The 11,819-nt window shown below is 47.9% G+C and overlaps 1 long non-coding RNA gene across 1 annotated transcript; it reads left to right on the forward strand.

Annotated features, from left to right (window-relative positions):
• Nucleotides 1-5,283: 5,283 nt before the first annotated feature.
• On the forward strand, nt 5,284-10,289 carry LOC145539719 (uncharacterized). Its single transcript, XR_014077920.1, has 2 exons — nt 5,284-5,925; nt 8,245-10,289. It is a non-coding gene; the product is annotated as an uncharacterized LOC145539719 (long non-coding RNA).
• The last annotated feature ends 1,530 nt before the right edge of the window (nt 10,290-11,819 follow it).

The raw sequence follows: 11,819 nt of genomic DNA on the forward strand, positions 1-11,819 counted from the left end.
GGGATATGAGAAAGACTGCGTCAGAAAGGGAGGACGCTGGTTCTCCTTAAAGGCCAGTCACCTGCTCTTTTCCCTCTAATAAATTTCCCTTTTCTTGCCTGACTCTCCAGCTCGCTCTCTTTTTCTCTGCACTCGTCTTATACTGCCCTCAATCTTTCCCAGCATCAGGGCCTTTTCCAATGAGTTGGCTTTTTGCATCAGGTGGCCAAAGTATTGGAGCTTCAGCTTCAGCATCAGTCCTTCCAGAATATTCAGAAATATTAATTTCCTTTAGGATTGACTGGTTTGATCTCTTTGAAGTCCAAGGGACTCTCAAGCATCTTCCCCAGCACCACAATTCAAAAGCATCAGTTCTTCAGTGCTTAGCTTTTTTATGGTCCAACTCTCACATCCATGCACGACTACTGGAAAAACCATAGATTTGACTAGATGGACCTTCGTTTGCAAAGTGATGTATCTGCTTTTCAATACACTGTCTAGGTTGGTCATAGCTTTTCTTCCAAGCGGCAAACATCTTTTAATTTCATGGCTGCAGTCACCATCTGCAGTGATTTTAGAGCCCAAGAAAATAAAGTCTCACACTGTCTCCATTGTTTCCCCATCTATTTGCCATAAAGTGATGGGACTGGATGCTATGACCTTCGTTTTTTGAATGTAGAGTTTTAAGCCAGCTTTTTCACTCTCCTTTTTCACTTTCATCAAGAGGCTCTTTGGTTCTTCTTCCCTTTCTGCCATAAGGGTGGTGTCATTTGCTTACCTGAGGTTATTGATATTTCTCTTGGCAATCTTGATTCCACCTTGTGATTCATCCAGCCCAGCATTTCGCATGATATACTCTACATATAAGTTAAATAAGCAGAGTGACAATATACAGCCTTGTGGTGCTACTTTCCCAATTTGGAACCAGTTTGTTGTTCCACATTTGGTTCTAGCTGTTGCTTCTTGCCTGCATACAGATTTCTCAGGAGGCAGGCAAGATGGTATGGTATTCCTATCTCTTGAAGAATTTTCCACAGTTTGTTGTAACCCACACAGTCAAAGGCTTTAGTGTAGTCAATGAAGCAGAAGTAGAAGTTTTTCTGGCACTCTCTTGCTTTTTTATGATCCAACAAATGTTAGTAATTTGACCTCTGATTCCTCTGCCTTTTCTAAATCCAGCTTGAACATCTGGAAGTTCTTGGTTCACATACTGTTGAAGCCTAGCTTGAAGGATTTTGAGCATTACTTTGCTGCTATGTGATATGATTGCATTTGTGTGGTAGTTTGAACATTCTTTGGCATTGCTGTTCTTTGGGATTGGAATGAAAACTGCTTTTTTTCAGTCCTGTGGCCTTCACTGAGTTTTTCAAATTTGTTGACATATTGAGTGCAGCACTTTTGCAGCAGCAGCATCTTTTAGGATTTTAAATAACTCAGCTGGAATTACATTACCTCCACTAGCTTTGTCTGCTTTATTCACTTTTTAAACTTCTATGGAAGTTAGACTTTATAAATGTCACAGTTCTTCTAGGATTGAGTTTGGTAATTTCTATTTTACTAGAAAGGCAACCATTTCCTGTGTATGTTCTTGGGATGGGTTTGACTGCCTTCGTTACAGCCCAGGTCTCACTGCCCAGCCCATATTCCCTGCCCACCCTTCTACCACCACTGGGCAGAGGCCAGGCAGTGGCTGGGGTCTGTCTGGGTTATGTCAGGTTGTCACATGGCTGTGCTGAGAGATAGGACACTTTCACTTTGGAAGCAAACGAGGATGGCAATAACAGACGTTTTAGGGAGACATGAGAAGGATGTTATTCTCAGGGTTGCCTTCTTAATCAGGAAATGCCATTCCTACCCACACCAGCTGGGAACAGTCTTCACCAGATACTATCTTATTGTTGTAAAACAGGTTGATCAAGTTCAGGACCCGAAAGCTTGGGTAACCTCCAGGCTTCCCAATGCTTAGTTCATGCTTTTTAAACACTGATCGTTATTCGTCACTTTTTATTAAGGTCAAATTCCCCTTAAAGTCTTAAGTTCTATTGTAAATGAAAGCATTCCTTTTTCTTTTCAAGCACTGACAAGAAACCTTTACAAGTAAATACACCAAACCTCTCAAACACCTAAATTACTCTTATTTATGTAATAAATTAAACTTATAACAAATCAAGTTCACATACACATTCTAATACTGTTTGACACGCTTAAATGAATGCTCTCAGCTTAAAAATCACAACTCTAATAGAAATAATAGATCATTCCTAAACTTAGTTATAAAGATAACTAATACAAAAACATTGATATAGTGCATTATTTCTATTAATTTTTTTGTTGTTTCAATGCATTATAGCTTAATGCTGATACATCTATAAAGAATTTAATGATCTGTAAAGTTTAATGTTTTATTAACAAAATATATATGTAATTATGTTTAGCCTCTTTATTTTTTAAAATTATGTTAGAATATATACAACATGTGTGTGTATGTCTTGTGTGTGTTAGTCACTCAGTCATGTCTGACTCTTTGCAACCCCATGGACTGTAGCCCACCAGGCTGCTCTGTCCATGGAATTCTCCAGGCAAGAATATTGGAGTGGGTTGCCATTTCCTTCTCCAGGAGATTTTTCTGACCCAGGGATCAAACCTGGGTCTCCTGCATTGCAGGTGGATGCTTTACTGTCTGAGCTACTAGGGAAGCCCATATATACAATATGAAATCCACCATTTTAACCATTTTGAATGTACAGTTCAGTGACATTAAGTACATTTGCGTTGTTGTGTAACCATCATCATTGTCCATCTTCAGGACTTTTTCCTGTTGCAAACCTGAACCTATACCTGTTAAATAATTCTCTGCCCCCAGTCCCTGGCAGCCACTGTTCTATCTCCATGAATCTGACTTCTCTAGGAACCGCAAGTAAGTGGATCATACAGTATGTGTCCCTTTTGTGTTTGGCCTATGTCACTGAGCATCATGTCCTCAAGGTTCATCCACATTACTGTTGTTCAGTTGTTCAGTCATGTCTCTTTGCGACCCCATGGACTGCAGCACTCCAGGTTTCCCTATCCTTCACCATCTCCTGGAGTTTGCTCAAACTCATGTCCATCGAGTCAGTGATGCCATCCAACCATCTCATCCTCTGTCGTCCCTTTCTCCTCTTGCCCTCAATCTTTCCCAGCATCTGGGTCTTTCCTAATGAGTCAGCTGTTCGCATCAGGTGGCCAAAGTATTGGAACTTCAGCATCAGTCCTTCCAATGAATATTCAGGACTTATTTCCTTTAGGATTGACTGGTTTGATCCCCTTGCAGTCCAAGGGACTCTCAAGAGCCTTCTCCAACACTACAGTTCAAAAGCATCAATTCTTCAGTGCTCAGCTTTCTTTATGGTCCAACTCTCACAACCATACATGACTACTGGAAAAACTGTAGGTTTGACTAGATGGACTTTGTTGGCAAAGTAATGTCTCTGCTTTTTAATATGTTACCATCTGCAGTGATTTTGGAACCCAGGAAAGTAAAGTCTGTCACTGTTTCCATTGCTTCCCCACCTATTTGCCATGAAGTGATGGAATCGGATGCCATGATCTTAGTTTTTCGAATGTTGAGTTTTAAGCCACGTTGTAGCTTGTATCAGAACCTCCTTCCTTTTCTGCGTGGATGGACCATGTTTGGTTTATCCATCACCCACTTATGTGTGTGTGGTTTGTTTACCTTCCATCTTTTGCTGTTGTGAATACCCTGCTGAGAGCTTAGGTGTGCAAATATTTATTCCAGTCTCTGCTTTCACTTGTTCTGAGTATAAACTCAGAATGGAATTGCTGAATGATATGCTAATGGTAATTCTTTAACATTTTGAAGAATCACCACGGTGTTCCATGGCAGCTGCACCATTTTACATTCTCACCAATAGAGCACAAAGGTTCCACTTTCTCCACATCCTCTCTCACACTTTTTCCACATCCTCTCTCACACTTTTTGTTTTGTTTGGTTTGCTGTTGTTTTAGTAACAGCCATCCAATTGGGTATAAAGTGATAGGTCTTGCGTGATTTTGATTTGCGTTTCCCAGTGATTAGTGATACTGAGCATCTTTTCATGTGCTTATTGTCAACTTTTTTATATTCTTTGTTGGAATTTCTATTCAAGTCCTTTGCCTATTTTTAAACCAGGGTTCTTTGTTTTTTGTTGTTGTTTTAGAAGTTCTTTGTATGTTTTGGACAGTAGCCCTTTATCAGATGTATGATTTGCAAATATCTCTTTCATTCTGTATTTTGCCTTTTCACTTCTGTCCTTGGATGCACAGGAGTTTTTAATTTTGATATAACCTGATTTCTCTATTTTTTCCTTTTGTTGCTTTGTGCTTCTGGTATCAGATCCCAGAAACCGTTGTCATGAAAGCAAGAAACCAGTTCAGTGTCATGAGGCTTTTCGTCTGGATTCGTTTGGGGGTTTCATAGCTTTAGTCCTGCATTTAGGGGTTTGGTTTGGTTTGATTTGAGCTGGTTTGTGTATATATGGTGTGAGGCGAGGGTCCACTTCACTCTTGAGCGCGGATATGTCACTGACTTCTTCAGGATGTTTAGCCGTGCTTTTTCACTGGAGACTCCCCTGCTTTCTAGTTTTGTGTTGCCTCCGGCTGTGTTTCTAACAGGTTGTGGGGCTGGGACAGAGGAAATGTTGATTAAGACCAGCTGCTCAATCTTGGCTTGGGTTTGCAAGTAAACAGAGAAACAGACCCAGACCTCCCAAACCACTTGATGAGTCTTAGCTAAAAACAATAAACATGCACACATGGATGGAAATCGGACGGCATCCTGCTCCTGGATCAGCTCCTAGCTTACTCCATGACCGTGGGAAGGCTGGGTGTGGATTCTGGCCTTGTTCTCCCTGTGGCTACCCCATGGCCCCCTCTGCCTAGCTCCTCCCGAGCCAGTAGCAGAGGGAGAGGGAAGTGGTTTGTGGAGAAGGGCTGAGAGTCACAGGCAGCTCACTGTCCAGGTACGACGGCCAGGGCTTGATGAGCCAGAAAGCCCTCCAGCGGCTTCTGAATGATGTCTCTGTTTCCTCTTCCTCCTCAAGGACTTGGGTGTCTCTTTGCCATGAGACTCACGCCAGTCAGTCCCCTGGGCCTGCTGACCCTCCTTTCCTCACTTGGCTGCACGCCTGGGCCAGTCCATGCTGGGCTGTCTGGTCTGGTCACTGATCTCCTGATAACAGGTCATTCTTGGTCTCGTTTGTTACCTGGCATGGCCTCATGATTGCACAACTTGGTATGCTCTAGGCTGGAGCACTGTCTGGGGACCCAGGGAGTCGGGGCAGGCACCTTCTGCTGTCTGGGGGCCAGGAGGGGCCAGGGAGGGAGCCTCTGTAATGGGAGAAGCCCCTTCCTCCCTGGACATGGGGCTGAAAGGGCCTCTCCCTCAACATTTGCTGTGATGTATTAAAAAGCAGGGACATTAAAAAACATATTAAAAAGTGTATTAAAAAGCAGAGACATTACCAACAAAGGTCCGTATAATCAAAGCTATGCTTTTTCCGATAGTCATGTATGGACATGAGACTTGGAGCATAAACAAGGCTGAGCACTGAAGAACTGATGCTTTTGAACTGTGGTGCTGGAGAAGACTCTTGAGCGTCCCCTGGACTGCAAGGAGATCAAACCCAGTCAATCCTAAAGGAAATCAATCCTGAATATTCATTGGAAGGACTGATGCTAAAGCTGAAGCTCCAATTTGGCCCCCTGATGTGAAGAGCCGACTCATTGGAAAAGACCTTGATGCTGGGAAAGATGGAAGGCAGGAGGAGAAGGGGACAACAGAGGATGAGATGGTTGTATGGCATCACTGACTCAATGGACATGAGTTTGAGTAGGCTCTGGGAGATGGTGAAGGACAGAGAAGCCTGGTGTGCTGCAGTCTGTGGGGTCTGGAGATTGGACTTCTCTGAGGTAAGGGGTCCCCCTCATCTCCTCATGGGATCTCTGTGTCCCAGGGGCTCAGCCACACAGCTGGACCAGTGGCCTGTTCAGGGGGCTCCGTGTGGACCCATTTCTCAGGTGGTGGGACAGGCCCAGCTGTACATCCACAGTGGGTCCCTCCAGGTGGGTCCTCATTGGCCTGGCCCAGTTCAATCCTACAGCATGTGGTGTGGCCAGACGTTCTTGCTTGGGACCTCACCTCCCCTTTCCCCATCTGTCCCCACCCTGCTCCTTGGTCTGATATCGTGCATCCCATTGGTGCTTTTCTGCTGGGCAGTGGGCAGGGAGGGGTGACCAACACAATCATCCACCCCCTGCTGTGGGGGACGTGGGCATGGCTTGAAGGAAGGTGGATGGGGGAACATGGCTGGTGACCTCTCACCCATAGTGGTCAGTGTTCCTCTGCCTGCTGGGCTTCCCTGACACCATGGACAGTGAGTTGACCACATGACTTGCTGTGGCCGGTGGATGTATGCACAGCTGAGCCAAAATCATCCACATGTTCAGTTCCTCCCCTCTTGCTCTCATCCACAATGAGAAAAGAGGACCCAGGTGATCCTGGAACAAGCAGTGGCATGGAGCTAGCCAAACCCTCTGCTGCCGTGGACTCAGTCTTCACATAAGGTAAAGTAAGGCAGAAACACATGTTTGGTGCTACTGGAGCTGTTTTTTTACTAGAGAAATGCTGACTAATACAATAGCTCAAAGGAAAGAAAAGCTAAGGGTAGAATTTGAGATGCTAAATTTATTTTGAGAGAGGATATGAACATGTCACATGACAGAGGCCATGAACGAGGAGTGTTCAGTGACATGGCAGGGGATGGTGAGCAGAGAAGATGCAGAATCCAAACTCAGATTACCTGTGAAAACACTCAGGAGGCGGTTCTGGGGGCAACAAGGCATCTGAGCCCAGCCTGGAGGAAGCTCCAGGTGGCGGGCTGGAGGTGGAGGAATGTCCTCCGTTTCACCTGTGACCCTCATGGCCTCCACATGCTTGAGGCTGGTCCTCCCATTCTGGGAACAGAGTAGATCCCCGCCCTAGCCTCCGGAACAGTCAGGAGTAGGCCTGAGTGTAGGCTGGTGGCATTTGGGCAGAAATGACCAGCGCAGCCCCCACCTGGCCCTAAAGAGTGTTCCAGCCTGAGCCCCCCAAGTCCTCTTCCTGCATCTTCTCTGCTCACCATCCCCTGCCACGTCACTGAGCACTCATCATTCATGGCCTCTGTCATGTGACATGTCCCTCCTGGGTGGGAGGAGGGCAGAGCCTTGAGAGGTGGGGAGCCTGGGTCCCTGAAGGGCTCCATGGAGCAGCTGGCCTGGACTGGAGTCTGACCAGGTAAGACGCAGACTTGCCTTGGGTTAAACCTCAGGCACCTGTTTTGCTGGGGACAGGAGACCTGCCTAGCCTGCCTAGAGTGAGCCTGGGGGCTGTAAAGTGAGACCCAAGCCCCCATCTCAGCAGGCAGCCACCTCCTGTGTCCGGAGGGAGGTTTGGGCCCATCAGCGGCCAGTGGGTTCTCTGTAGACACCGATCTGTCACCTTCTTCTCTGAGCCCCTTGGTCCCTGACAGCGCACATGGGGTAACATTTGGGTACTGAGGTTGACTGGGGTGTCCATGGAGCTGCCACTCACCTGCCCCCAGCTGTCCAGTGCTGCCCCCACCCTGCTGCCCCCCACATGGTCTCAGGCCTCCAAGCCCCTCCCCAGCTGGCACTGCCCCTCCCCCTCCTTTCCAGACCAGTTTACAAACCCTAAACAAATCTTGAGAAATCTTGTGGCCCCCAGTGCGTTTTTAAGTCAATAACTGTGGCAATATTCAATGACCACCCAAACCAGAGGGTATTCAGCCAATGTGTTGAGCAGGGACTTGCGGTCAGGCAGGCAGTGGAGGGGTGGCCTGGTGGTGGGAGGGGGTGCCTGGGAGCCTGGGTGGGCCAAGGGTATAGGGGGATGGGGGGATCCAGAGGCTGGGTGTCTGGCTCAGGAGCACACCGTTGCTCCTGAGCTGAAGCAGGGAGAGGAGTTGGGGAAGCTGATGGTCACTGGCCAAGTCCTATCTGTTCTCAGCTTATGGTAACTGGTTGTTGTTTTGCTTCCTGGGCACACAGATGACAGTGGTCTGGCCCCGAGCCGCTGTGACTCATGGCCGCCCGGCTGGTCCAGGATATGGCAGTTCTGTCATTGGGCAGGTGGCTGCAGGTTGTGGGTCAGAGTTTCACCTTTTATGTGGTCTGGCCATGGTCCATGTGTAACTTCAGTCTCTCACAACTAAAATTTCACATCCTTAGTTTAAGTGGTGGTGTTGGAGAAGACTCTTGAGAGTTCCTTCGAGAGCAAGCAGATGAAACCAGTCAATCCTAAAGGAAATAACTCCTGACTATTCACTGGAAGGATGCTGAAGCTGAAGCTCCAGTCCTTTGGTCACCTGATGCGAAGAGCCGACTCACCGGAAAAGATGCTGGGAAAGATTGAAGGCAGGAAGAGAAGGGGACGACAGAGAAAGAGATGGTTGGATGGCATCATCAACTCGATGGACATGAGTTTGAGCAAACTTCAGGAGATAGTGAAGGACAGGGAAGCCTGGCATGCTGCAGTCCATGGGGTCGCAAAGAGTCATTTGCTAAGTCAGTTGCTAAGTTGCTAAGTCATATGGCTTAGCAACTGAACAACAACAAAAGTTTAAGTGGGCGGTTCTGACATATTGTGGAAATCGATGCTGAGACAATAGTAGTGAGGTAATTCTTTTAGATGTGTGCCAGCGTGCGCAGTATGAACCAGGACAAGTGTCATGAACTTGCTCCTCAATGGATCGTGAACACAGAGAGCCTGCATGCTCTGTCTTGTCACCGTGTCTCAGTAACCAAGGTCACACGTGGTTAGAGGGTGGGCTCTCTGTGAAGGTGGGGCTGCCCAGGCCTGGTGCTCCTGGTGAGGTGTGTGTGTGAGCCCATGAATGAGTGTGCATGTGGGTGTGTGTGCACGCGTGTGTGCTCTGGCAGTGAACTGACTCCATGGTTATCAAACAAGAACCCGGTGGACTCAGCACACCTGGCTCCATCAGCCCTGAGGTCAGCTTTTGCCTGCAGTGGTGGGGATGCGCTGGAGGCAGCTCGCTCCGTTGGCAGGATGAGGACATGCTGCTTCTGCTTGAGGTGGCGTGGAGAAAAACTGCAGCCACTGCAGGCCAGAGCCTCAGCCTAAACTGTCAGTGTCTGGGACCTACTCCTCCCCACACCTGTGTTACACCCTCAGAGGGGTGTTGAGAGCAGTCGGGAAGGTGGGCACCTCTGAGCTTGGGGAGCTGGTGTTGGGTTCCCCCAGGGTCTGGCTTCCTGACCACAGATGGGAGGCCCAGAGTATCGCCTTCCCTCCAGACCCCTCACTCTTGGCCTCGGAAATGCCCCAGAGCCCATGGGGACGCGTGCAGGCCCCCAGTGACGGCAGAAGCAGGCGACTCTGGGAGGGGACACAGGGGGATCAAGGCTTCAGCAGCTGGTCCCTCCCTGTCTCCCTGGGAAAGTGTTTGGCACTTTTGTGCTACCAGTTTGAAGGCCATCAGCTGAGAGAGCCCCCTCGGTCCTGGCCCCTTGTCCCAGGGTTCACCTGGCCCTGGGCACCACCTCCTCCACCGCACGGTCCCCTGGACCTCACTGCAGCACAGGCAGGCGTGTCTCCTCTGACTGCCAGCGTCCTGGGGGAAGGGGGACGGAGCATTCTCTTTTTTGAAATTGAAGAAGTATTATTTTATAATAACTGCATTTACTAAAACAAATGTGGAATGTAAAAAGACACTCATGTTCCCACCCCTCCCCCACCTGGACTGGCTCCCTGCGAGACCACGTCTCACTCTTTGCTGAGGTCATCTCTGCTGTTTGTTGTGTTTTTCCATCTTCAAATACGGCCCTATTTAACGGGATGGCCTTGCCGCAAACTTGCACAGAATCTAGTTGAAGTACCCAGAGGCGCCCCCATCCTAGCATGCAAAACCTGTGACTCACCTTTCAGGGCCAGAGCGGCTTTGCAGGGGTGGGTTAAATGAAGGGTCTTGAGAAGGGAGATTATTCGTACAAGGAGGCAGAGAGGTCAGAGAGAGAAGTGGTGATGGCAGCAGAGGCCAGGGAGGGCAGTGGGTGTGATGCTGCTTCTTTGCGGATGGAGAAGGAAACCGCGCACCAAGGATGCAGGAGCCTCAGGTGGCTGGAAAAGGGAGGAAATGACCGTCCCCTGCGCCCCCTACCCAGGAGGCATGCAGCCAGCCCTCCACACATCCATCCAGCCCAGCGAGGTCGACTTCTGACCCCCATATCTGCAAGATGATAAATTCGTGTTGTCTTAAGCCAATTAGTGGTGGTAATTTATTAGGAAGCTAATATACTCTTGTTATCAAAATACCCAGAGAACCTGATTAAGCACATGAGAATGTAGACACTTGTGTAGTGGTTAAAGGAAACTCGCATAACAAGACTACATTTAAGAAAAGCCAAATTAAAAATGAGACATAATTATTTAATAATAATAAACAGATGCAAATACATCTTAACAAACAGAGTGGCCTTGGTCCAGAATGTTGACACTGATGTTTATTTGGCCACTTAAGAGAGTCAGATGACTCTCATTTTAGTTGCCTTATTAGGGAGGTTTCATCATCGTGTTCTTGCCAACGGTCGCAGCAAAAACATCTATCCAGACCGGGGCAGCTGGCTTCCAAGTATCCCAGGAAGATGGACCCCAGCTGGCTTCGGCTGTGGTGGTCCCGGTCACTCTAGGCAGAAGCTGGGGCCATTGGGGGCGGGGGGATGGGAAGGGGGAGAAACTTCACTTTCCTTCCTATCTGTCCCCACAACACCGGGTCTTGGGGAGCCCCCACAATGAAACCAGCACAACGCAGGCTGCTTTGCACCCTGAGTCTGAGCCACTGGAGTTGACCTCTGGAAGAGGCACCCAGATCTGTCACATTCTCATTCTTTCTAAACTTCCCAAGACCCCCATCACTGAGGTGCCCCTGGGATGGGTCAGCAGCACACACACAGCTGGGAGTGATTCTTCAGCACCGGGGGCTGAGACTGCTTGTGGGATGGAGCAAAGTAAACAAGAGATCCACTTTTTGTTTTCAAAATATGAAATTCCCTTGGAATGCTGTTCTTTGTGGTGAGACTGGGTTTGATTGTTACCATTATTGCTGCTTCTTACAAGAAAAAAAGTTCATCTACGTTGGTTTCTAAAACAAATATCAAAATCTCACATAGACTGTTGAGAAAGAAGATGCTCCCAGACCTGGTCTGGGGCGGGAAGTTACTTTGTGTGATGAGCTTTGGGTCTCTTCTAGGGAGAGCCTGGAGCTCCTGACCAAGTGCTTGGGAACATTTCTGGGTGGTTCTGATGGGCTGGAGACCCCCTCTGAGAAGTCAGATTCACTCCATCCGAATCATTGGTTTCTCCTGGAACCGAAGGACCCTCAACTTCGTGGAGGCTTTTATGTTCATATTTATTAAAACTTGGGCTTCCTTTGTGGTTCAGATGGTAAAGAATCCACCTACAATGCAGGAGACCTGGGTTTGATCCCTGGGTTGGGAAGATCCCTTGGAGAAGGAAATGGCAACCCACTTCAGTATTCTTTCCTGGAGAATCCCATGGATAGAGGAGCCTGGTGGTCTACAGTCCATGGGATTGCGAAGAGTTGGACACAACTGAGAAACTAACACTTTTTTATTTGAAACTTAGTCTAACAGCAATCATCGACCATCTTTTTTCTTTTCTATAAAATGTCTCTGTCAAGAAGAATCCACGTACATGCTTTTCAGTTCAGTTCAGTTGCTCAGTCATGTCCGACTCTTTGCCACCCCATGGACCGAAGTATCCCAGG

The sequence above is a fragment of the Giraffa tippelskirchi genome, chromosome 2 (genome assembly GCF_054371585.1).
Source record: "Giraffa tippelskirchi isolate mGirTip1 chromosome 2, T2T-mGirTip1v1.2.pri, whole genome shotgun sequence".
Lineage (NCBI taxonomy): Eukaryota > Metazoa > Chordata > Mammalia > Artiodactyla > Giraffidae > Giraffa > Giraffa tippelskirchi.